The sequence below is a fragment of the Pseudophryne corroboree genome, chromosome 3 (genome assembly GCF_028390025.1).
Source record: "Pseudophryne corroboree isolate aPseCor3 chromosome 3, aPseCor3.hap2, whole genome shotgun sequence".
Classification (NCBI taxonomy): domain Eukaryota; kingdom Metazoa; phylum Chordata; class Amphibia; order Anura; family Myobatrachidae; genus Pseudophryne; species Pseudophryne corroboree.
Genome location: NC_086446.1, coordinates 621,184,130 through 621,210,753, shown reverse-complemented (window position 1 = coordinate 621,210,753; position 26,624 = coordinate 621,184,130). Strand labels below are relative to the sequence as shown.

General features: G+C 45.5%; 1 protein-coding gene across 7 annotated transcripts in view; it reads left to right on the top strand.

Moving 5' to 3' along the window:
• PCGF5 (polycomb group ring finger 5) overlaps window positions 1–26,624 on the top strand; it is a 351,904-nt gene that overhangs the window by 109,617 nt on the left and 215,663 nt on the right. The gene's annotated exons all lie outside the window — the stretch shown is intronic.

Sequence of the window (26,624 nt, the reverse complement as noted above, 5' to 3'; positions counted from 1 at the left end):
TCATAAATTGTCACATTTGAAGGAGTGTGTTTTCGGTAAATTATTACCTTGACTTTTTTAGTTTTATTTTATTTATTTATTTATTTATTTTTTAATTTATATATATATAATAAATAAAATAGTTTACAGGTAAAAACGTGCAAGTCTTGTTGCAGATAATACACAAGGCTGCAGAAGTATCCGCTATAAGAATTTATTGGATGAAACTTGTCTTTTTTGAATTATAATAGTAAATTCTGCTGCTGGAGAACCACATAGAACTGACATTTGTGTTATTAACAAGGAGAGGAATTTTATTAGCAAAAATATGAAAGTTGAAATTACTGGAGTGTTTTGTATGAGAATGCTAATCCAGCATAAATGGTACAGAACCATTTATTGACCATTAAGGAATTTTGAAAAATCTGTAACCGAAAGACATTATTTTCTACCTCCACATCCCCAAAATATGTGCTGATGTTGTTACCACTATGTACTTTTTTTTTTTTAATCAGAACTTTTTTTTTCCAGGATGAGCGCTTTGTGGATTTCTAATCCAGTTTGTTTCTGGTGTCACTAAAGGCCACGTGCTTGAGGCCAAAACTATTTTCTTATGTTAACAAACAGAGCCGGCCCTAGGCATAGGCAAACTAGGCAATTGCCTAGGGCATCTGGTATGCCTAGGGGCACAAGCAGCTTCTGCTGATTAAAATGATATGCGGCATGCCTGTATTCTGTGTGTAGCATTTCGTATCCACAGTCGCACACAGTATATAGGCATGCCGCATATCATTGTAATCAGCAGAAGCTGCTTGTGCATCCTAGCCACATAGCAACGCAAATAAGATGCATTTTCATAAAAAATAGGCACCTGACTTTAGCAGAGATGCCAGTTGACTTACGCCAGGAACTACAGTTTATGTGTCATTATGTGTATAAGGGCATTAATAATGTGTAACATATGTGTAAGGGGCACTATGTGTGTCATTATGTGTATAAGGGCACTAATAATGTGCGGCATATGTGTAAGGGACATTATGTGTGTCATTATGTGTATAAGGGCATTAACACAGTGCGGCATATGTGTAAGGGAAATTATGTGTATAAGGGCATTAATAAGGGTTGGCATAATGTGTAAGGTGCATTATGTTTATAAGGACATTAATAACGTGTGTCATATGTGTAAGGGGCATTACTGTGTGGTATTATGTGTAGAAATGCATTACCAATGTGTGGCATTATGTGTATAAGGTGCTCTACTGTGTGGCATAACGTATAAAAAGGGCACTACTGTGTGGTCTAATGTGAATAAAAAGCAATATGGTGTGGTGTAATGTGAATAAGGAGCAATATGGTGTGGTGTAATGAGAATAAAGAGCAATATGGTGTGGTGTAATGTGAATAAGGAGTAATTCAGTATGATGTTATGGGAATGAGGGGCACTGCTGTGAGGAGTAACGTATATAAGGTAAAGTGGTACTACTGTGTGATGTAATGTGAATAAGGGACACTATTGTATAATAAATTGTTGCACTACTGTGAGGCATTATTTGAATTGGGGGTACTATTGTGTGGCCATGCCCCTTGCCAGCAAAAACACATACCTTTTTGGCCTGTGCGCCGAATGTGCACACTGTTCTTATTTAAATTACAGGGGGTAGGAAAACAAAAAAAAGGACTGCTATGGGTTGGGGGTGATGGTGCTGGGAAAGGGGTGCAGGGTCAGAGGTGGAACTAGCGGTGGTGCTAAGGGGCACCAGCCAAAATCTTGCCTAGGGCTTCATATTGGTTAGGGCCGGCTCTGTTACCAAATATTGGCCTTTCTCTGACGTCCTAGTGGATGCTGGGAACTCCGTAAGGACCATGGGGAATAGCGGCTCCGCAGGAGACTGGGCACATCTAAAGAAAGCTTTAGGATCACCTGGTGTGCACTGGCTCCTCCCCCTATGACCCTCCTCCAAGCCTCAGTTAGATTTCTGTGCCCGACGAGAAGGGTGCACACTAGGGGCTCTCCTGAGCTCTTTGTGAAAGTTTTAGTTTAGGTTTATTATTTTCAGTGAGACCTGCTGGCAACAGGCTCACTGCATCGAGGGACTAAGGGGAGAAGAAGCGAACTCACCTGCGTGCAGAGTGGATTGGGCTTCTTAGGCTACTGGACATTAGCTCCAGAGGGACGATCACAGGTTCAGCCTGGATGGGTCACCGGAGCCGCGCCGCCGTCCCCCTTACAGAGCCAGAAGAGCGAAGAGGTCCGGCAGAAAAATCGGCGGCAGAAGACGATCCTGTCTTCAGATAAGGTAGCGCACAGCACCGCAGCTGTGCGCCATTGCTCTCAGCACACTTCACACTCCGGTCACTGAGGGTGCAGGGCGCTGGGGGGGGCAGCGCCCTGAGACGCAATAAATCGATAAAAAAACCTTATATGGCTAAAATAAATGCATCACATATAACTCCTGGGCTATATGGATGCATTTAACCCCTGCCAAAACATACAGAAAAAGGATGATAAGGACGCCGAGAAAGGGGCGGAGCCTATCTCCTCAGCACACTGGCGCCATTTTCCCTCACAGCTCATTTGGAGGGAAGCTCCCTGGCTCTCCCCTGCAGTCACTACACTACAGAAAGGGGTTAAAAAAGAGAGGGGGGCACAAATTAGGCGCAGTATATAACAATACAGCAGCTATAAAGGGAAAAACACTTATATAAGGTTATCCCTGTATATATATAGCGCTCTGGTGTGTGCTGGCAAACTCTCCCTCTGTCTCCCCAAAGGGCTAGTGGGGTCCTGTCCTCTATCAGAGCATTCCCTGTGTGTGTGCTGTGTGTCGGTACGTTGGTGTCGACATGTATGAGGAGAAAAATGATAAGGAGACGGAGTAGAGTGTCTGAAATTGTGTTGTCACCCCCTAGGGGGTCGACACCTGAGTGGATGTACTGTTGAAATTGCTTGACAGTGTCAGCTTTGTATAAAAGACAGTGGTTGACATGAGACAGCCGGCTACTCAGCTTGTGCATGTCCAGACGTCTCATACAGGGGCCCTAAAGCGCCCGTTACCTCAGATACAGACGCCGACAGGGGTACTGACTCCTGTGTCGACGGTGAAGAGACAACCGTGATTTCCAATAGGGCCACACATTGCATGATTGAGGCAATGGAAAAAGTTTACACTTTTCTGATAATATGAATACCACCAAAAAAAGGGGTATTATGTTTGATGAGGAAAAACTTCCTGTAGTTTTCCTGAATCTGAGAAATAAAATGAGGTGTGTGATGATGCGTGGGTTTCCCCCCGATAACAATTGATATTTTCTAAAAAGTTATTGGCAGTATACCTTTTCCCGCCAGAGGTTAGGGTGCGTTGGGAAACACCCCCTAGGGTGGATAAAGCGCTCACACGCTTGTAAAAACAAGGGCTCTACCCTCTCCTGAGATGGCCGCCCTTAAGGATCCTGCTGATAGAAAGCAGGAGCGTATCCTAAAATGTATTTACACACATACTGGTGTTATACTGCGACCAGCAATCGCCTCAGCCTGGATGTGCAGTGCTGGGTTGGCGTGGTCGGATTCCCTGACTGGAAATATGATATCCTAGATAAGGACAGTATATTATTGCCTATAGAGCAATTAAAAGATGCATTTCTATATATGCAGGATGCACAGCGGAATAGTTGCCGACTGGCATCAAGTATAAGTGCGTTGTCCAATTATTCCAGTAAAGTGGTCAGGTGATGCGGATTCCAAACGGCATTTGGAAGTATTGCCTTAAAAGAGGGGATGTACTCCAGGTCGCCTCTCAAAATAAGACGCCGTATTATCAGGCGCAGTCCTGGTTGGCAAGCGGACAAAAGGGTTCCTCTTTTCTGCTCGTGACAGAGGGAGAGGAAAATGGCTGCAGAGATCAGCCAGTTCCAAGGAACAGAAACCCTTTTCCGCCGCTGCCAAGCCCTCAGTATGACGCTAGGGCTTTACAAATTCAGGCACGGTGGGGTCCCGTTCTCAATGAATTTCAGTGCGCAGTGGGCTCACTCGCAAGTAGACCCCTGGATCCTTCAGATAATATTTCTGGGGTACAAATTGGAATTCGAGACGTATTCCCCTCGCCGTTTCCAAAAGTCTGTTTTACCGACGTCTCCCGCTGACAGGGAGGCAGTTTTGGAAGCCATTCACAAGCTGTATTCCCAGCAGGTGATAATCAAGGTACCCCTCCTGCAACAGGGAACGGGGTATTATTCCACACTATTGTGGTACCGAAGCCAGACGGCTCGGTGAGACCGATTTTAAAATCTAAAATCTAAAATCTTTGAACACTTGCATACAGAGGTTCAAATTCAAAATTGAGTCACTCAGAGCAGTGATTGCAAACCTGGAAGAAGGGGACTACATGATGTCTCGGGACATCAAGGAGGCTTACCTTCATGTCAAAATTTACCCTTCTCACCAAGGGTATTTCAGGTTATGGTACAGAACTGTATCAGTTCGGACGCTGCCGTAGGGATGGTCCACGGCACCCCGGGTCTTTACTGAAGTAATGACCGAAATGATGATATTCCTTCGAAGGAAGGGAATTTTAGTTATCCTTTACTTGGACGATTCCCTGATAAGGGTAAGATCCAGGGAACAGTTGGAGATCGGTGTAGCACTATATCAGGTAGTGTTGCGGCAGCACGATTGGATTTTCAATATTCCAAAAATCGCAGCTGGTTCCGACGACTTGTTTTCTGTTCCTAGGGATGATTCTGGACATAGTCCAGAAAGAAGGTGCTTCTCCCGGAGGAGAAAGCCAGGGAGTTATCCGAGCTAGTCAGGAACCTCCTAAAACCGAACCAAGTCTCAGTGCATCAATGCACAAGGGTTCTGGGTAAAAATGGTGGCTTCCTACGAAGCAATCCCATTCGGCAGATTCCACGCACAGTGGAACCTTCTGGACAAATGGTCCGGGTCGCATCTTCAGATGCTTCAGCGGATAACCCTGTCACCAGGGACAAGGGTATCCCTCCTGTGGTGGTTGCAGAGTGCTCATCTTCTAGAGGGCCGCAGATTCGGCATTCGGGACTGGGTCCTGGTGGTCACGGATGCCAGCCTGCGAGGCTGGGGAGCAGTCACACAGGGAAGGAATTTCCAGGGCTTATGGTCAAGCCTGGAGACATCTCTTCATAAAAACATTCTGGAACTAAGGGCCATTTACAATGCCCTAAGTCAAGCGAAACCCCTGCTTCAGGGTCAGGCGGTATTGATCCAATCGGACAACATCACGTCAGTCGCCCACGTAAACAGACAGGGCGGCACGAGAAGCAGGAGGGCAATGGCAGAAGCTGCAAGGATTTTCGCTGGGCAGAAAATCATGTGATAGCACTGTCAGCAGTGTTCATTCCGGGAGTGGACAACTGGGAAGCAGACTTCCTCAGCAGACACGACCTTCACCCGGGAGAGTGGGGACTTCACCCAGAAGTCTTCCACCTGATTGTAAACCGTTGGGAAAAACAAAAGGTGGACATAATGGCGTCCCGTCTAAACAAAAAACTAGACAGATATTGCGCCAGGTCAAGGGACCCTCAGGCAATAGCGGTGGACGCTCTGGTAACACCGTGGGTGTACCAGTCAGTGTATGGGTTCCCTCCTCTGCCCCTCATACCAAAAGTACTGAGAATCATAAGAAGGAGAGGAGTAAGAACTATACTCGTGGTTCCGGATTGGCCAAGAAGGACTTGGTATCCGGAACTTCAAGAGATGCTCACGGACGAACCGTGGCCTCTACCTCTAAGAAAGGACCTGCTCCAGCAAGGGCCTTGTCTGTTCCAAGACTTACCGCGGCTGCGTTGACGGCATGGCGGTTGAACGCCGGATCCTGAAGATCCCTACCCTGGTCAAGGCCAGGAAAGACGTAACCGCAAAACATTATCACCGCATTTGGCGAAAATATGTTGCGTGGGGTGAGGCCAAGAAGGCCCCTACAGAGGAATTTCAACTGGGTCGTTTCCTCCATTTCCTGCAAACAGGACTGTCTATGGGCCTAAAATTAGGGTCCATTAAGGTTCAAATTTCGGCCCTGTCGATTTTCTTCCAAAAAGAACTGGCTTCAGTGCCTGAAGTTCAGACATTTGTAAAAGGGGTACTGCATATACAGTCTCCTTTTGTGCCTCCAGTGGCACCTTGGGGATCTCAATGTTGTGTTGAGTTTTCCTAAAGTCACATTGGTTTGAACCACTCACCACTGTGGACTTAAAATATCTCACATGGAAGTGACGAGTTAGCCCTGGTTTCAGCCAGGCGGGTGTCAGAATTGGCGGCTTTATCATATAAAAGCCCTTACTTAATAGTTCATTCTGAAAGGACAGAATTGAGGACTCGTCCTCAAATTTTCTACCTAAGGTGGTTTCTGCATTTCACATGAACCAACCTATTGTGGTACCTGCGGCTACTAAGGACTTGGAGGATTCCAAGTTGCTTGACGTGGTCAGGACCCTGAAAATACATGTTTCCAGGACGGCTGGAGTCAGAAAATCTGACTCGCTGTTTATCCTGTATGCACCCAACAAACTGGGTGCTTCTGCTTCTAAGCAGACGATTGCTCGTTGGATTTGTAGTACAATTCAGCTTGCACATTCTGTGGCAGGCCGGCCACAGCCAAAAATCTTAAAATGCCCACTCCACAAGGAAGGTGGGCTCATCTTGGGCAGCTGCCCGAGGGGTCTCGGCTTTACAACTTTGCCGAGCAGTTACTTGGTCAGGAGCAAATACGTTTGTAAAATTCTACAAATTTGATATCTTGACTGAGGAGGACCTGGAGTTCTCTCATTCGGTGCTGCAGAGTCATCCGCACTCTCCCACCCGTTTGGGAGCTTTGGTATAATCCCCATGGTCCTTACGGAGTTCCCAGCATCCACTAGGACGTCAGAGAAAATAAGAATTTACTTACCGATAATTCTATTTCTCGTAGTCCGTAGTGGATGCTGGGCGCCCATCCCAAGTGCGGATTGTCTGCAATACTGGTACATAATTATTGTTACCAAAAAATTCGGGTTATTGTTGTAGTGAGCCATCTTTTCTAGAGGCTCCTCTATTATCATGCTGTTAACTGGGTTCAGATCACAAGTTGTACAGTGTGATTGGTGTGGCTGGTATGAGTCTTACCCGGGATTCAAAATCCTTCCTTATTGTGTACGCTCGTCCGGGCACAGTATCCTAACTGAGGCTTGGAGGAGGGTCATAGGGGGAGGAGCCAGTGCACACCAGGTGATCCTAAAGCTTTCTTTAGATGTGCCCAGTCTCCTGCGGAGCCGCTATTCCCCATGGTCCTTACGGAGTTCCCCGCATCCACTACGGACTACGAGAAATAGAATTATCGGTAAGTAAATTCTTATTTTTTCCCTTGTAATGTATGAGATGCAAGTGGGTCTCATTGGACCACATTGCCTAGTTTGTGGTGTTTAATGGGGATGTAATGGGAATCCCGGCAGTAAGAAGACCGGCGCCAGAATCCCGACACCTGCCAGAATGCTGGCGCCATAAACCTGACAACTGAAATCTTAAACATAAGTATTCCGGAGTGGGCTAGGCTGCGGAGGGGGGGCTAGGGTTAGACTGTTACCCCTTTCACATCGCAAAAATAAACCGGTATCTACCCGGCAATATGCTAAGTCGACGCGGGTCACTGTGCGATGTGAAAGGGCCCCATGAGAATTCCCGGGTCGCCTGACCGGTAATTCAACCCATGTAATAAGAAGGGTTATTTCCAGGTTGAATACCGGGTCAGTGGCAGCGTAAACGGATTCCTGTGTCGATGCGATCCGGGACCCGTTTACTACATAGGGAGAGGCAGCGCGGAGATGAGCTCATCTCCCAGTGCCGCCTCCACCCCTGCCCCCGCTGCCGGCTCTGCCCCCCATGGCTATGGCAACCGACCAGGCATATTGCCGCGTCGGATAGCCAGCACAGAGGCTCCATTGCTGGATCCCACCCGGGAAGGACCCAATTCCAATTTCCGGGTGGGACACGGCATTGGTGATCTGAAAGAGTTATGTGGGAGGGGAGAGGTAGATCATGGATTTATATTACAAAGTTAAAATAAATGTACACTTTATTTATATATATATATATATATATATATATATATATATATATGTAATACACATACATACACTGTATATAAAATAATGTTTTGTTCAATTTGTGATTTAAAGTTTTTATGATAGAAAAGTTGCTTTAAACTGTACTTCAGTGCTTTATTTCCCATTAGGCACGTGAGGCACCATAAGCTGCAGGTCCTGCTACAGAGCTTTCTAGTAGCACAATTCAGATGCTGCCTGCTGCTTGGACACAGAATAAAGACTAGATCCCCCATAAGGCATCAGGGGGAATTTCAGAGTGAGTGCATGTGCAGACCAGGAGCCTGGATGATTAGATTCATATTGGGGGAAGCATGGGAGTATTTGCATGTGCAATGTGGGATCCCGGAAGAGTTTTTAGCCTGCAAAAAGCCCAAAGAAAAGAGGAGATGGGGGTGGGGGGGTGGGGAAGGGGGGGGGGTGAGGCAGGGCGGTTCATCAGCGTATCATCATAATCACGGGGAGGATAGGGGAAGGGCAATAATATTCTGACTATTCTGATCTCTAAACCCACCCCTTCTCTATTTGGTCTATCGGAGTTTCCATTTCTCCCAATCATTCCCATCAAAATGTGTATCTGCACCTTTCATATTAGGACTAAGTGATTGTGTTATTACGAGAGGTTGTACTGTTATTATTGGCAAATTGCTTGTTCCTTTAGAACAGAGGTTCTCAAACTCGGTCCTCGGGGGCACACACAGTGCATGTTTTGCAGGTAACCCAGCAGGTGCACAGGTGTATTAATTACTCACTGACACATTTTAAAAGGTCCACAGGTGGAGCTAATTATTTCACTTGCGATTCTGTGAGGAGACCTGCAAAACATGCACTGTGTGGGCCCCCGAGGACCGAGTTTGAGAACCTCTGCTTTAGAACTTTGGTTAATGTTTTGAGAATTTGCATAGCATTCTATATTTTTCTATATTATGCTATTAGACTTGGAATAACATTCTCAGTGTTCTAAAATGTTGTAATTCTTACTTTAATTTTCTGGAATTCTACTATACATGCTTACTTTTAATATTTCTCTTGGTAACAATAGTGAAATGCGTTAGAATGAACAAATGCTTTGTGGAGACACAACAGGACACACACACACACACACACACACACACACACACACACACACACACACACACACACACACACACACACACACACACACACATGAAAAGTGTTCTACAGGCAACTATTTACAAAGGGTATTGTTGCCCATAGCAACCAGATATTGGTTTTTGAAACAACTAGTAAATGTCAAATAGTGCAACATTTATTGTGACATTTCTAAAAACTATAGCGCATAGAAAGGTAAGTATTGAAGAATATGGACATAAATTAGACAAAACTATATGAAAATTATACTACAATACATTTAAATGTGTTAACTTCACTTGCAATCAGGTGTCATAGCAAATTTGCAATTTGTAGATTTCCAGAGATAGTTCCAGAGATCTAAAGTAAGAATTATGAAGCTTTAGAACACAGGGAATGTTATTCAAAGTCTAATAGTAACAGTAACCAACATTCTAAAGGAACAAGATTGGAGTAGTTTGGCTTTGAATTTTACATTATCAAGGATTTTGCCTATGGTGGCAAATACGTTCATCATTAAAAAGTGTCATTGTCAATTAGTCTGCTTTGTTTAAGACTAATATTTTAAAATAAGTTTTGTAGCAATGTACATGAAACAAAAGGTGTGTGTCACTCGTGGCTTTTAACAACGTTAGTATTCTAATTAGGATGACATTTGTGTCTTTCACATTCATACAGTAGATGTTACTGGAGATGAGTCTAGAAGCAATTTGCTGGAACCCTGTCTCAATGTTGATTACTTATGTCCACTCCATAGCTGAGATGTCACAAGATCAGTCACTCAGTACTTGTCACTTTATACTCTGTCTGCTTTTGGCTTATGTATGATGTGTGTGTCCCTTTCACAACTGTGACACAACCTCATTGACACAACATTGCAGAGGGATCCTAATATAGGTACAGACTTCCAGGAAACCTTATACAAGCACTGTCCAATACTGCCCTCATGCCCAAGTATTGCACTGCTTTGCTTTTGAATGAGAAAGTTATTCTTTAGAGGAATGTTTCTCAATATGAACTGTGGTAATTGTGCCTGATTTAAGTAAATGCTGGTCTGGATACAACTAGTGGTGGATGTTTTCAACATATCCATGTTTTAAAGTCACAGAAGTGCTTTTCAAACTTGTAAGGTCACCTTGGCTAATTGGGAACGAGAATAAGGCACAAGTAGCTGAAAATGGATAGACATAGCAGATACATGTAGAGGTTTATGTAACTAGATCAATGCATTATCTAATTATGTTTGTTTAAGACGATTCATTTTTCCTTTAAAAATCTAAGTGTACGGCTTTCAATTAGTAACAGATATAACTCTTAAAGAAACTTTGCTATAACACAATTTGCATATTGGTGCATCTGCTATGGGACAAACTATGAGTGCTATATTGTTCTCAATAGTTCTAATGATTATTTTTAACATATAGTCATACATGCCTACTCTCCCGGATCCTGCAGGAGACACCTGATTTTTAGGGCTGTCCCCTGCAGCTCCAGGAGAGTGGGCACACTTCTATTGAAGTGGGCAGAATGGGGAAATAAATTGAGGAAATCCTGGGATCTCCAAAGAAGGAACGGGGCTTATTGATGTGTTTCAAACATGTCATTTTGGCCTGGTCCCTAAGCATATATGAGCAAATATCATGGCAAACCTCCTGTAAGAGGGCAGGGCCTAATGATGCGACTAGCCTAGCACCGCCCCTGTCGCTGCTCACCTGCATCTCCCAGAGAGGAAGAATAATAAGCAGGCAAGTATGCATGTAATAGGTGACTCTTTATTGTTCTATATCAGTGGTTCTCAAACTCGGTCCTCAGGACCCCACACGGTTCAGGTTTTCCATTTCACCCAGCAGCTGCACTGTGTATCACCAACTGTCACATTTTAAAAATCTACAGGTAACCTGCAAAACATGAACCGTGTGGAGAACCTGTGTTCTATATGACTGTACAGCTGCTATACAGGAGGAATCCATATGCATACAATCATTGCCCACTTTTAAATGGTCCTCAGACACAGCTCTCAGATCTCGCAGATGCAACCAGGAGATGTCTGTCTCCTACAGACGCCTCCTGCTGCATTTTAATTTTATTTGTATGTAATTGCTCAGCCACTTCACTGCAGCTGTGCAGTTTCTTAAAAATCGGAATCAGGCCCAGGGGTCCTGATTCTGATCTGTGAATAAAGTAAGAAAGAGCAAGTTATACTTTACCCCATTCAGACTGCAAGCAAAAACACAGGTTATTGCACATGAATGCACAGTAGCCCGCGTTAGTGGTGCAGTCTGAAAGGGGCCAGTTGAAATAACCTAGATTGAGCAACCCAGTATTTCAACTCGGGTAGCAAGTAGTGTTGAACATGTGTTCAGCCCGGATTGTGGTGCAGTGTGAACGGGTAAGCCAGGTCAATGCACACAGTTTTTGAAGTAACTCGGCAGGGAGTTTGTTCCAAACATATTGGAGAATTAACCACAGATCATCTGTGGAAGTAGGCTTGCTGAAATCCTTCTGTCTCTTCATGTAATCCCAGGCAGACTAGATGATGATGAGATCAGGGCTTTGTAAAGCCATATCATCATTTTCAGGACTCCTTGTTCTTCTTTTCACTGAAGATTGTTCTCATTAACATTGGCTGTATGTATGGGGTCGTTATCCTGCTGCAGAATAAATTTGGAGACAATCAGACGCCTCACTGATGGTATTGTATGATGGATAAGTACTTGCCTGTATTTCTCAGCATTGAGGACACCAGGGGGTTATTCAGAGTTGTTAGCAAACCAAATAAAAAAACCACACTAATGGGCAAAACCATGTTGCACTGCAGGTGGACAGATGTAATATGTGCATAGAGAGTTAGATTTGGGTTGGGTGTGTTCAAACTGAAATCTAAATTGCAGTGTAAAAATAAAGCTGCCAGTCTCAACTCCATATGCTGAAATGCAGCCATGGAACATACACCATACTTCACTCTTTGCCTGCAGGCAAACATTATTATTATTAATGTACCGCTATCGGCAAACAAACTGCCTTTTTTTACAGACAAATATTTCACTTTTTGACTCATCAGTTCAGAGCACCTGCTGCCATTTTTCTATATCCCAGTTACTATGATTTCATGCATAGTTGAGTCGCTTGGCTTTGTTTCCACATCAAAGGTATGGCTTTTTGACCACAATTCTTCCATGAAGACCACTTCTGGCCAGACTTCTTCGAACAGTAGATGGGTGTACCTGTGTCCCACTGGTTTCTGCCAGTTTTGAGCTGATGGCACTGCTGGACATCTTCCAATTTCGAAAGGGAAGTAAGCCTGATCTGTCTTTCATCTGATGCACTAAGTTTCCTTGGCCGACTACTGTGTTTACAGCCCTCAACGCTGCCCGTTTCTTTATGCTTCATTGCTGAGAAATACAGGCAGGTACTTATCCATCATGCAATACCACCAAGGAGGCATTTAACTGGCTCCAAATTTATTCTGCCGCAGTACAATGACCCCAAACATACAGCCAATGTCATTAAGAAATATCTTCAACATAAAGGAGAACAAGGAGTCCTGGAAGTGATGATATGGCCCCCACAGAGCCCTGGTCTCAACATCATCTAGTCTGCCTGGGATTACATGAAGAGACAGAAGGATTTCAGCAAGCCTACATCCACAGATGATCTGTGGTTAATTCTCCAATATGTTTGGAACAAACTCCCTGCCGAGTTACTTCAAAAACTGTGAGCATTGACCTGGCTTACCCGTTCACACTGTACCACAAGCCGGGCTGAACACATGTAAAGTGCATATGTGCGTTTTATGCTGCTTGGCACTATGTCACTTTAGAAATGGTTATCCCCTGATAAAAGTTCTGGACTGAAAATGGCTTTTTGGGATGAAACCTGTGATTATATGCCTACTACCCTACTTTGTGCTATTTATGTGTCACTTATGGATTCTACATAAATTCTATTTTGTTGTGATAACTGAGTAGCGTGCTGGCTTAGGGGGTCATTCCCAGTTGTTCGCTCACTAGCAGATTTTAGCAGCATTGCACACGCTAGGCCGCCGCCCTCTGGGAGTGTATCTTAGCTTAGCAGAATTGCGAATGAAAGATTAGCAGAATTGCGAATCGAAAATTCTTAGCAGTTTCTGAGTAGCTCGAGACTTACTCCTACACTGCGATCAGCTCAGCCCGCTTCGTTCCTGGTTTGACGTCACATACACGCCCTGCGTTCGGCCAGCCACTCCCCCGTTTCTCCAGACACTCCCGCGTTTTATCCTGGCACGCCTGCGTTTTTCCGCACACTCCCAGAAAACGGTCAGTTTCCGCCCAGAAACACCCACTTCCTGTTAATCACACTCCGATCACTTCAACGATGGAAATTCTTAGTTCGGACGTGAGTAAATCTACTAAGTTTTGTGCTAAAATACTTAGCGCATGCGCACTGCGTACCATGCGCATGCGCATTTTCGCCTTAATCGCTCCGTTGCGAAAATCGGCAACGAGCGAACAACTCGGAATGACCCCCTTAATCCTCACTTGAACCCTCTATGGATGGATTTGGATCTCTCTCTCTCTCTTCAATTAGCTGCAATAATTTAGCGCCCATTAATTGAAGCTGCAGGGCTATCAAGTCCCGAAGGCAGCCTGCCAGCTGTAGGTAACAAGCATTTTTTTCCAAGCAGCAATAAATAGCCTGTTTTAGGGTGCCACGTCCGTGTTAACCCATAGATCTGGGAACTTATTCCGGATTCTAATGGGTTAATGCCCTTTGACACGATTATTTATTGAGCGACGGAAAGAGGATCTAATTTAATTGCCCTGGGCGCTAAAGCCTGAGGCTACTACCTTTTTTCACCCACTGTTAATTACTCCATCTAATTTAATTCACCCCTTAAAGTCCAAAGAAGTACCCTGGCTGATGTCTACTCTTAAATCAGGTTAATGGCATGGCTATTTACATTTCGTATAACTAAAATTCAAATTTCTAAGTATTGGTCGTTTAAACAGACATATTAAAAATAACCACTAAGCTATAAAGAGACCAAAAGGAAAAGATAAGCGTATCCTGTATAGGCTGCATAGCATTCTTCTGAGCATTGCACAGACATGCTTGAGTGGTCAGAAATATTTGTAATGGCCGCTGTCTGTCTGTTTGGACTTCGTGTAAGGTTTAAGGTCAACTATAAAAGGTAGTGGGTGGTCATTAAGGGGTTTCCTTTTAGAAGTCTTGTCCAAACAATGAGCAGTAGCAATGTTTATTTACCACCTATAGACTGCTGTAGTGTTCACATGAATTAACTTAGGATCTGTATATATACAGATGTGTCCTTGTGGGTTGGGTGTGAAATGCCAGCAGTCGGGATGCCGACGGTAAGGAGACTGATAATGGCACCCCGGCATGCAAAGTCCCCACAGTGTTTGGTAAGTGTTCTAACTCACCCCATACCCTACCCTAACCCTGCCTTTTAGGTGCCTAACCCTAACCCTCCACCCCCCACACCCTAAACCTAACCCCCGCAGTCTAACCCTAACACCCCCTTGGTGGTGCGTATCCCCAACCCTCTCCCCGCAACCTAAACCTAACTTCCCCTCCTCGCACCCTAACCTTAAGACCCCAGGGGATGCCTAAACCTAACCCCATCCCCAGCGTAGTACTTACTCCATGTCTGTACGTTCGGGATCCCATCATTGTCCTGTCCCCTTTCTGGATTCCGACGTCGGGCTTCCATTGTGTGTCAAGATTTCGTTGCTGGTATCTTGTGCACCAGGATCCCTTCTGTTGGGATATTGACCATATCCTGTCCTTCTACATCTTCTCTCAATATGCCATGCAGACCAGAATGCCTGGCGCGTGTGAGCCGCAATGTTCTGTGGAACTCTGCTAGCGTAAGGTATTTTTTTGGCAACTAGGATGCACCAGGAGACTCTGCTGATTAATTTGATATAAAACACTTGTATATCTGTGTGTGCGACTGAGTCTGTATACAAAGCACAACTTAAGTTGTCATAGATTTAGCTAAGATAGCAAAATCAGCGACCAACTCTAGATAAGTAGGGTAGCCAATCCTGGGATCAGGATAGACAGGATCCCGGATTTGTGGACAAAAATGCCGGGATTTGAATCCCAGGATTGGAGCCTCCAAACCAGGGATTCACAGGATTAAACTGTGCATGTGCATTATTGTTTTTTTTGCCAAGGCAGCGCTGCTGAGCACTAGCGCTCTGTTCAGCCTCAGACGCTGCAAGACCCCAGCTGCCCTGCTGTGCGCGGCGTGACATCAACAAGGTCACGCTGTGCAGCTCCATCCTAGCTGAGCCCGCCACTTCCGCCCTGTAGTGTGCCTTCCCTCCAGCCAGCCCACCAATCATATTGAGCGAAGGAGGATGCCAGAGCTTGGTACTTCTTACTGCCAATTGCCAGTTCTGCTGCAGTGCTGTGCTGCTGCCTGCCTCTGGACCCTGGGGACCCTTTTTACTCCATAGTGAGTACTTTATTTTTTTTTATTATGAATTTGAAATGGGGGGTTAAATTAAAGTACAGTTCAATCCCGGGAATCCCGAGATTGAAAAAATGCCTGGGATTGGCCTCCCTACCCCTTAGGTGTCTTTTTGCCAGAAATGCGTTTTTACTCACAACACGATGTGACTAGGGTGCACCAGGAGACTGTGCTGATTAATTTGATATTCAACACTTGTACTGTATATCTGTGTGTGCGACTGAGCCTGTATACAAAACATGGCTGAATTTGCCATGGAAAAAAGTCACGGCTGCTGCATTGTAGTACACAGATTGACTCAGTCACACACAGATATACAGTTGCATACAGTATCAAATTAATTAGCACCGTTTTCTGGTGCCAGGGCCGCCTTAACAGCAGTGTACGGCCCTGGGCACAGCAGTGCACTGGGGCCCCTACCCATCCTCCACTGTAGGGGTGAGGGTGCTATCAGCAGCAGCTTTGTTGTCCCGAGAGCAGTAGGGGGTGTTCTATATTTCGCTCAGCATGTAGGACCTGGAGCAGTAATTTCTGCTAATTTCTCCTTTACTGCACAGATGGTGGGAGATGGGGTGGGAGGGAGAACACTAAATTGTAGAAGGGGAATTGGGCTGAAGGAAGGGGCCCCAGTACATGACTTCTAGGGTGGTAGGGGGTGTTTAATACACAGGGGAGGGGTGGATAGTGGAGTGTGCTTAATATTCATCATTTTCTGGTGGGAGGGCTGCTTGCTTGACTGCTATCTCCAGTTCCTAAAAAGATATTTCTTAGCTTTTAATGTGATAAAAAACTAGAGAGTACCACCTTTCAGGAAACACTGGAAACTTGGTAGTCAGAGTTCAGGAGACAGAGCAATCCACTAGCAAAAATATAAAACTGCAAACCTGATGTGTGGAGCTGGAGCAGGGATTAGCTGCTTGAAGGCATATATCTCCAGTTCTGGGCATAGTAGAGACAAACTGCAAGAATTCCCTGAAAAGAGAGAGTCTCAGCTTTTGGAAAATACCCTCAGAAAAACTCTGGGGTAAATTTACTAAGGTGGGAGATTTTTAGAACTGGTGATGTTGCCCATAGCAACCAATCAGATTATATATATGATCTGCTAGAAGCAGCTAGATAAATGGTAAGTAGAATCTCATTGGTTACCATGGGCAACATCACCAGTTCTAAAAATCTCCCACCTTAGTAAATTTACCCCCTTGTCAGACAGAACCCAAGATATCTGGCTGCAAAGAGCAATTAACAGTCTTGGATGGGGACCACTGCTTTGAAGTCGGATATCTCCGGTTCCCCAGGGCCGATTTAAAAAAATCTGGTACCCCTGGAAAGAGGGGACCCTCAGCTATCAGGATAGGGCCCGTATACTCCTGGGGCTCTTGGGCAAGTGCCCATTGAGCCCATACGAAAAGACGGCCCTGTCTGGTGCACCCTTGTCACATCGTGTTGCGACTAAGACACATTTCTGGCAGGGTCTCGTGGGACCTGGCACGCAGAGAGGGGCTGTATTATGGAACTCCAGTGCAATTGTGTAAAACCCCTAGAGATACAGAGTGCGTCTTCTGCCTACAACAGCCACCTGTTTTTCCCTTAGGGGGTTATTTAGAGTTGGTTGCAGATTTTGCTATCTTATCAAAATCTGCGACCACTAAAATCACATGCTAGGGGCCGACCAGAACAGGGCAAGGCCGCTGCCTGTGTAGTGCCACCCCGTGATGCGATTGCATCGCTAAAGCCTCAAATAGAGGTTGACCCCTGCCTATGCAGCCTGGCTACGTATGCAGTGGTACCCCCGCCATGTTTCGACTTGCAGGAAACACATGTGACATCATCGGTCTGCCCCCAAATGGCCATGATACGCCTGCGCTTCCTGCTCTGCTCCTCCCGAATGCCACATCACCGCCCCTAGGTGCCTGCTGCCTGTCAGTCACTATGCGATTGCATCCTTCCGGGATGTGATCGCATAGTGAAGGGTCGCGTCTGCACATTTTGGTTACAGCACATGCACAGTTGAGTGAAAATTGCCCTTTTGTGATTTCACTCAACTGCATCCATCTCTGAATAGCCCCCTTAGTGTATTACGCACACACCAGTAATTAGGATGCTTCCAGATCTTAAACCTCAAGCAGTTAGAGCTTACCCAAATGGCTGGAGGCTGCACTGTCTATCGGGGGCGGAGCCATGATGACGCGACTATGGTGCCACGCCCCCGGACAGCTCACTTTCCCCGTCGGCCACGCCCCGGACCGCCCACATTGCCGCCGGACACGCCCCCATTAGCCTACCACGCTGTAAGATACAGAGAAGTCTGGAACACAGAGGGTTAACTGAAAAGTCCAGGTCTGGCTGTAGCTGAAGCAAATTAGACAGTTTGAGTTGGAATTTATAGCACAGTGCAGTTGGTAATTCACTTGCAGGCTAAGCTGGGGACCCACACAAAGGGAAACATGGTAGGAATAGATAAAGACAGTTACAAGGTCAGGCAATGTTCAGGCACGACTGGCAGTCAGGGGTAACTGACAGACAGAGTATCCACAGGAGGAGTACTAAGTACACAGACCAGCGATTTACACAGAAATATAAGCTATAACCACCAGGGGTAAGCTGGGCTGATTGCCTTAAAACAGGGAACACACCCAATCAGCAGTCACCAGTGAACCCAGCCTCCTAATGCAATAATCTAACACAGCTGAGCCGCTGCATGTAGCCAAAGCATAGACCAGCTGCTAGATTACTCCAGCCGCTGTACTTGTTCGTTGTTCTGGTTGCCTTGCAACCAGCAGGACCATTGGACTCTGTGGCCGAAAGACACAGTGTCCCCTTGCCTAGCAACAACCTAGATCCAGCGAGGAGACAAGCTGCAGCAGAGGCTTGTAACAGACTGTTTGACGCAACTGCAGCAAAGATGTATGAGGACACATCTGTAATAAATATGCACCCATGAGCCAAACTATTATGACCACTCCAACAGGAAGTGAATGATTTGTAACAATAGTGCAGACTGTTAGAGCAATTCAGAAACTTCAAAGCTTGTGGACAAGAGGTTAGCCATGTTGACTATCTGCATCAGTGGACCGAGGAGGGATATACCACGAACTACCGTGTTGGGTGTTCAAGGCTCATTGGGCCTACTGCAGACCTGATTGTAGATGTGCTATATTTAGCACATCTACGATAAGCTTCCTTGACATGCGGGGGGACGCTCAGCAATGGGCTAGTCCGCCCCACATGTCAGGCCCTGCCCCGTCGCACAAGTACAAAAGCATCGCACAGCGGCGATGCTTTTGTACTTGAAGAGTAGCTCCACACCAGCGCAGCACCTGCGCACTGGCAGGAAGCTATTCGTCTCTGTGAGGGTTGCAGCGGCTGCGTGACTTGCAGCGGCTGCGTGTGATGTCACGCAGCCGCCGCAGCCCACCTTCCCCAACGGTCCGGGCACGCCTGTCCGACCCCTCCCGCCCAGCGACCGCCTCTGCCTGTCAATAAGTGGCGCATGCGCAGTGCAGACCTGATCGGCTGCTGTGCGAAAACGCACAGCACCGATCAGGTCTGAATTAGGCCCATTGAGAGGTCAACTAAGTCTATCTAGTACAAGTCAACAGAAAGTCTTCTGTAGCACAAATTGCAGAAAATATATTAGTGACGGGAATAATTTGATATACAGTTCAGCAAACCCTCCTGCCAGTCAGAGTACCATGCTAACCCTTGTCCACTGTTGTTGAAAGCAGCAACAATAGGAACACAAGTGTTGAATTGGGCCTTGGATCAATGGAAGAAGATTGTCTACTCCGAAAAATCACATTTTCTGTTAAATCATGTGGACCATGTACATGTGCAGCATTTACCTAGGGAAGAAAAAGCACCAGGATGCATTGTGTCAAGAAAACAAGCTTGTGGGGGGATTATGATACTGTTTCCAATGTTGTGCTTGGAAACCTTGGTTCTAGTCGTTCATGTTTACATTAATTTTATGCAAACCACATACATAAAATTGTTGCAGATGAGGTACATCTTTTCATGGCATCAGTATTCTCCGTGGGAAATTACCTCTTTCAGCAGAATAATGTCCCCTACCAGATTGTTTGAGAATGGATTGAGGAACATAATAAAAAATTTAAGGCATTGCCCTGGCCTCCATATTCACTAAATCTCAATCCACTTCGGCGGGTTGGGATCGGGTGACCGGCGGTCGGGATCCTGATAGTCAGCATACACTCGATGGGATTCCAGCTGCCAGAATGCCGACAGGCGAGTGAGCACAACAAAGCCCCTTGTTGCGACCTCGGTGTTGTGGACACCGACGAGTGGAAATAGTCCTGAGCCCCCTGTCGGCATTCTGGCGGCCGGGATCCCAGCGTCAGTATCCCGACCACTGGGATCATAACTACACCCCACTTGGGCACCTGTGGTAAGTGTTTGAACAGCAGTATCTCCATCTCACAACTTACAGGAGTTAAAGAATCTGCTGGTACCAGATACCTCAGGGGTCAGAGCTGTTTTTGCGATCCACAGAGTGTGTGTGTGTATATATATAGATATATATATGTGTGGCAGAGACAGCATTTTTCCATGGGAAAGTAATGTGGAGGATCCAGACTAGGTTTTGGAAGCAGTAGCAGAATCCCAGGTATTTCCTGATATAAGGGTTTCCAGGGCAGAGTCACCTTGCTCTTCACGGTGGAATAGCTACCCGAGTGATAGGCCGGGGTGTGTGGGTTAGACTAGGGACCACTGGAGCCTATCAAGAGTCTGCTATGCCTGTATGCTACTGCCTGTAATACCGACTGCGTATGGATTTAAATTGCTATGTGGTGACCTACTGTTCAAAATAAACACCGAAAGTGTTCATCTGAGTCTCCGTGTTCATGATCCTTGTCACAAGTGGTGGAGAATGCGAGCAAGGACACGGTGTACAGCAGAAACTGTTGGTAAGCATACCGGTGTTTAAAATGCAAGTTTTCCTTTTTCTTTTCTTCCTCTCTAGCTATGCAGTGCAAGTGGCAGCCTTAAAGGGCCATAGCATTATAGGCAGACTGTTTGCTGGTATGTGTTAAGTAGCCAGTAAAACAGGTGGGTGTCGGCTTGAGCCTTGCACATTATATTAGATCTCCTTAAAGGGGCCACGCAGGGCAATATGGAGGCGTTACTAAAACAATTTGCTGAACTTGCAGCTGGGCAACAAACCCAGATTCAAATGTTACATGAGGGGCAACAAACCCAGATTCAGATGTTGCATGAGGGGCAACGAACCCAGGCTGAAAGACAGCAAACTAAAATTCAAATGTTGTGAGAGGAGTTAAAAGCGCTTAAAAAATCTGAACCAGAGCGGGAAAGGCTACTAAAGCTCACCCAAGCGGATGATAGAGAGGCATTCCTTTGCACGTTTGAGCGCACGGCCACGCGGTTGGGATGGCCCTCAGAGGAATGGTCTGACAGGCTGGCTCCCTGTTTAACAGGGGAGACACAGCGGGCTTATGTGGATATGACTGTGGCTGAGACACGCTCCTATCCTGGCCTGAAAAAGGCTATACTGGATAGGATTGGAATGACGGAACCCAGCAAAGCCCAAGAAATCCATGACTGGTGGCTGGAGGGCTCTGAGCCTCCCAGGATTCAGCTGGCAAAACTGACTGGCAAGGGCCTGCTTGCAGCCGGATAAAAACTCTGCAGTACAGATTGTGGAAGTAGTCGCACTCGACCAGGCTATGCGGGTGTTAGACCGATCGGTGCAGCAGTGGGCCCTTCAGGCTGACCCACAGACATTTGAGGAGTTGGCAGTGGTGACTGAGCGGCATCTGACGCTGTGAAAGCTGAATAAAGCCAGGTCAGGATACGGGCCACCACCTAAACCCAGAACTCAGGTCCCAGTAGTGAAACCAAAGGCTCCGCCTCCCTTAGTGTGCTTTGAGTGCGGCGAGCCTGGTCATGTGTGGCGGGACTGCCCGAAACAGGGCGAGCCGATGGATTGCAGTGCGAGGAAAACAGCTCTGCCGTTGGTCAGCATGGTGGCGGTGGGGGTATCCCAAGCAAAGTCCTCCCTGTTCCGGGTGCAGGTACATGTAGAAAACCGGGAGATTTGGGCCCTGGTGGATACTGGCAGTGAGCTCACCATTGTCGCGGCCAACTTGGTTCCTCCAGGAGCTAACAAGGTCCAGCCTCCTGACAGGGTGTTGTGCGTCCATGGCGATGTGGAGGAGTGCCCACATGTCTACTTACCCCTTTCCGTTGCTTCCGGAGCTGGTAACCTGGCATGCTACCAACAAAGCGACAACCAACTAAACAATTCAGAAGCCAGAGACCAGAGACCACCAAAGTTTAGCATCCGGGAGAGAGGCTGCCAGTCCCAAACCACCCCAAGAGACTGAAACTGAGACCCATTGGAACCCAGTTGGTGAGAAGATATCACTGCAGGACTTTGGCAGAGATCAACGCAATGACAGCAATTTAGTACACGCCTTTGACACTGTTAAAGTAGTTAACAGCAGGGTAGTTGATGCTTTACCATCAGAGGGTGTACCATACTTTGTTTTGAAAACGTATTTACTGTATCGTGTCGCTACTTTACAAGGGATAAAGGTAGATCAGCTCTTGGTTCCCCGAAAACTGGAGCTGTTGGTGTTAGAAGCTGCCCATACGCATTTGTGGGGTGGCCATCTAGGGGAGGAGAAAACACTCCAACGCATCAAGTTAAGGTTCTTTTGGCCCGGCATCTATGTTTCCTTTAAGAGGTATTGTCAGGAATGCCCAGTCTGCCAGAGGACAGCCCCACGGCCAGAGTTTAGAGCACCACTGGTACCCTTCCCTAACATTTCCATACCTTTTGAGTAGATTGGTATGGATCTTATCGGGCCAGTGGAAAAATCGGCTCGAGGGCACCAATACATATTAGTGGTAGTTGATTATGCCACCAGGTACCCAGAGGCTATACCCCTGCGCAATATGAAATCAGCACTATTGCCAGAGAACTACTAACCATGTATACCCGCTTAGGAATACCGAAAGAGGTCTTAATGGACCAAGGTACACCTTTCGTGTCTAAACTCATTAAATATTTGTCGGTTGCTAAACGTTAACAGAAATACCACCTCTGTGTACCACCCGCAGACAGAAGCCTGGTAGAAAGATTTAATAAACCCCTTAAGCAAATGATAAGAGGGCAGTGTCCAAGAAAAACGAGATTGGGATCTGCTCCTACCTTTCTTGATGTTTGCGGTCAGAGAGGTACCCCAATCCTCTAGAGGGTTTAGTCCCTTTGAGCTCCTCTATGGGAGACAGCCCAGAGGAATTCTAGATCTCTTTAAAAGAAGGGTGGGAAGAACGACCATGCCAGGACCCTAACGTTGTTCATTTTGTCCCCAATTATACGGCCGTTTAAGGCAGATTGCGCCACTACTGAATGAACACATGGAAAGGGCCCGACAACGTCTGAAACAGAGGTATGACGTCACATCAATCCTTTAATCCGGGAGACAGTGTTAGTGCTGGTGCCCACCACAGAAAGCAAGTTGTGTGCACAATGGCGGGGCCCCTATAAGATCATCGAGGCAGTGGGATCGGTCAATTACAGGGTCCCCCAGGAGGGTAGAAGGAGGGAGGTACAAGTCTACCATGTAATCCTGTTAAAACTCTGGAAGGAACTTGGCAATCGGCCCACTTTGGTAGCTAAAGAGATTTCAGAATGCCAGGTACACATTGAAGTCACGCTTACTCCTGAACAGAAATGGGAAGTAATGAACTTGGTGAAACGCTACCAAGATGTGTTTTCTGCCATTCCGGGAAAGACACAGATCATCCAACATGATGTTGTGACGCCACCCGGGGGGGTCATTAAACAGAGGCCATATCGCATACCTGAAGCGAAGCGGGCAATGGTAAAGCAGGAAGTGGAAGAGATGTTACGCCTAGGGGTTATAGAGGAATCCACCAGTGAGTGGAATAATCCAATTGTCCTAATACCAAAGCCTTCAGGTGCCTTACGGTTCTGCAATAACTTCTGTAAGTTAAATGTAGTGTCCCGGTTTGATTCTTATCCTATGCCCCGAGTTGATGAGTTGGTAGAAAATTTAGCCAATAGTCAATATCTCACTACACTTGATTTGACAAAAGGTTATTGGAAAATTCCTTTAACCGAAGCTTCTAAGGCAAAAACAGCCTTCTCTACCCCAGAAGGCTTATTCCAATATAAAATGCTCCCATTTGGTTTACATGGTGCCCCAGCAACCTTCCAGAGAGCTATGAATAAGTTGCTGTGGCCCACAGGGACTATGCGACTGCATATTTAGATGACATTGTTATTTTCAGCTCTGACTGGGAGTCGCACCTACCAAAGGTAGAAGCCGTTTAAGAGTCCCTTATGGGCACACGGGTTTACCGCCAACCCTGAGAAATGTGCCATTGGTATGATTGAGGCCAAGTATTTGGGGTACATTGTGGGCAGAGGACAGGTGAGACCTCAGCCTAGTAAGGTAGAAGCAGTCCTCACCTGGTCTAAACATAGTAACATAGTAACATAGTATCTAAGGTTGAAAAAAGACAATTGTCCATCGGGTTCAACCTATTTGTGGTCTCCTATGCACGATTATTTTGTATAAAATTTTGACTGAAGTTGCTGACTGCCGTTCCGATTAACCCCTCTTTTTTTATAATAACCATAGTGCGTGACTATGCCCCGTAACCCTGGATATCCTTAACCATTAGGAATTTATCTAACCCATTCTTAAAGGTGTTGACTGAGTGGGCCATTACAACTCCCTCAGGTAGGGAATTCCAAACACGTATCGTCCTTACCGTAAAAAAGCCTTTACGCCGTATTGTGTGGAATCTCCACTCCTCTAACCTGAGCGAGTGTCCACGAGTTCTCTGTGTTGATCTAACCAAAAACAGGTCCTGCGCAAGATCTGTATATTGTCCCCTTATATATTTGTAAATGTTGATCATGTCCCCTCTTAATCTCCTCTTTTCCAGTGTAAATATGCCTAGTCTTGCAAGCCTTTCCTCGTATTCCAGCGTCTCCATACCCTTAATTAGTTTGGTCGCCCACCTCTGCACCTTTTCTAGCTCCAGGATATCCTTTTTGTAGTATGGTGCCCAGAATTGTACACAGTATTCAAGGTGTGGCCTCACAAGTGATTTATATAACGGGAGTATAATACTCTCGTCCCTAGCATCAAGTTTTATGTATGCTAATATCTTATTAGCCTTCTTTGCTGCAGTCCTACTTTGGGTACTACTGCTTAGTTTGCTATCTATGAGGACACCTATGTCCTTTTCCAGTACAGAATCCCCTAATTTTACCCCATTTAGTAGGTAGGTGTTATTTTTGTTCTTGTTACCACAGTGCATTACCTTACACTTGTCTGTATTGAAGCGCATTCTCCATTTCGCTGCCCAAGCTTCTAATTTAACTAAGTAATTTTGAAGTGACTCAGCATCCCCCTCCGCATTTATAACTTTACACAATTTGGTATCATCTGCAAAAATTGACACCATGCTCTCTAGACCTTCTGTTAGGTCGTTAATGAAAATATTGAACAATAGCGGTCCTAATACTAAGCCTTGCGGCACACCACTTAGCACTTCAGTCCAAGTTGAAAAAGATCCATTAACCACAACGCGCTGCTCCCTATTATCTAACCAGTTTTTGACCCAAGTGCATATTGTGCTTCCTAGCCCTGATTCTTGTAGATAAGTCTCATGTGTGGTACAGTATCGAACGCTTTGGCAAAATCGAAAAAGATTACATCCACCTCTTTACCCTGATCTAGGTTTGCTCTTACTGTTTCATAAAAGCCAAGTAAGTTGGTTTGACAGGATCTGTCCTTCATAAACCCATGTTGATTCCTTTTAATGACCTTATTGACTTCAAGGAACTTCTGAATACTATCTCTTAGAATACCTTCCAATACTTTCCCCACTATAGATGTAAGACTAACTGGTCTATAATTACCTGGTTCAGCTTTACTTCCCTTTTTGAATATAGGCACTACTTCCGCTATACGCCAGTCTTTGGGAACCATACCTGATATTACTGAATCCTTAAAGATCAAAAATAGCGGTTTTGCAAGTTCAGAATGAAGCTCTATTAGAACCCTTGGGTGAATACCATCGGGACCTGGTGACTTATTAATCTTTAAATGTTTTAATCGGTCACAGACTACTTCCCCGCTTAAATAAGTACCTATCAGTGGGATATTCTCATTATTGAGATTGTATGTTAGTCCCTGAATTGGGTCCTCTCTTGTAAATACTGTTAAAAAAAACTAATTTAGTGTGTCCGCTATGTCATTATCATTTTTGCTTAAGACTCCCAACTTGTCTTTTAAAGGGCCTATACTCTCCTTCTTTAATCTCTTGCTATTAATGTATTTAAATAATTTTTTGGGATTCGCTTTGCTTTCCTTTGCTACTAGTTTTTCAGTTTCTACTTTAGCCGCTCTTATTTCCTTTTTGCAAATTTTGTTACATTCCTTATAGTGCTGAAATGACTCTGCTTCCCCCGTCAGATTTGTATTTTTTAAATGCTCGCCTTTTCTTGCCCATAAGTTCCTTAATCTTTTTGTTACGCCACATCGGTTTATGATTTTTATTCCTTTTTTTGCTGCTCGTAGGAATAAATTTGAGTGTATTTTTAGCTAGCAGGAATTTTAGTACCTCCCATTTCTCCGTAGTACTTTTTCCTAAAAACAAACCTTCCCATTCAATATCCCTGAAAAATACCCTCATCTTTTCAAAATTTGCTTTGCTAAAGTTTAGAGTCCTAGTTGAGCCAGTATAGGGCTGTTTATGGAAACTGATATTGAATGTGACCATATTGTAATCGCTGTTTCCTATGGGTTCCCCTACTATAATACCTGATACCAAATCCCCATTGTTTGTTAATACCAGGTCTAAGATTGTATTGTACCTAGTTGGTTCCTCAATTAGTTGAACTAAGTAGTTATCATTAAGTGTGTTTTAAAAACATATTGCCCCT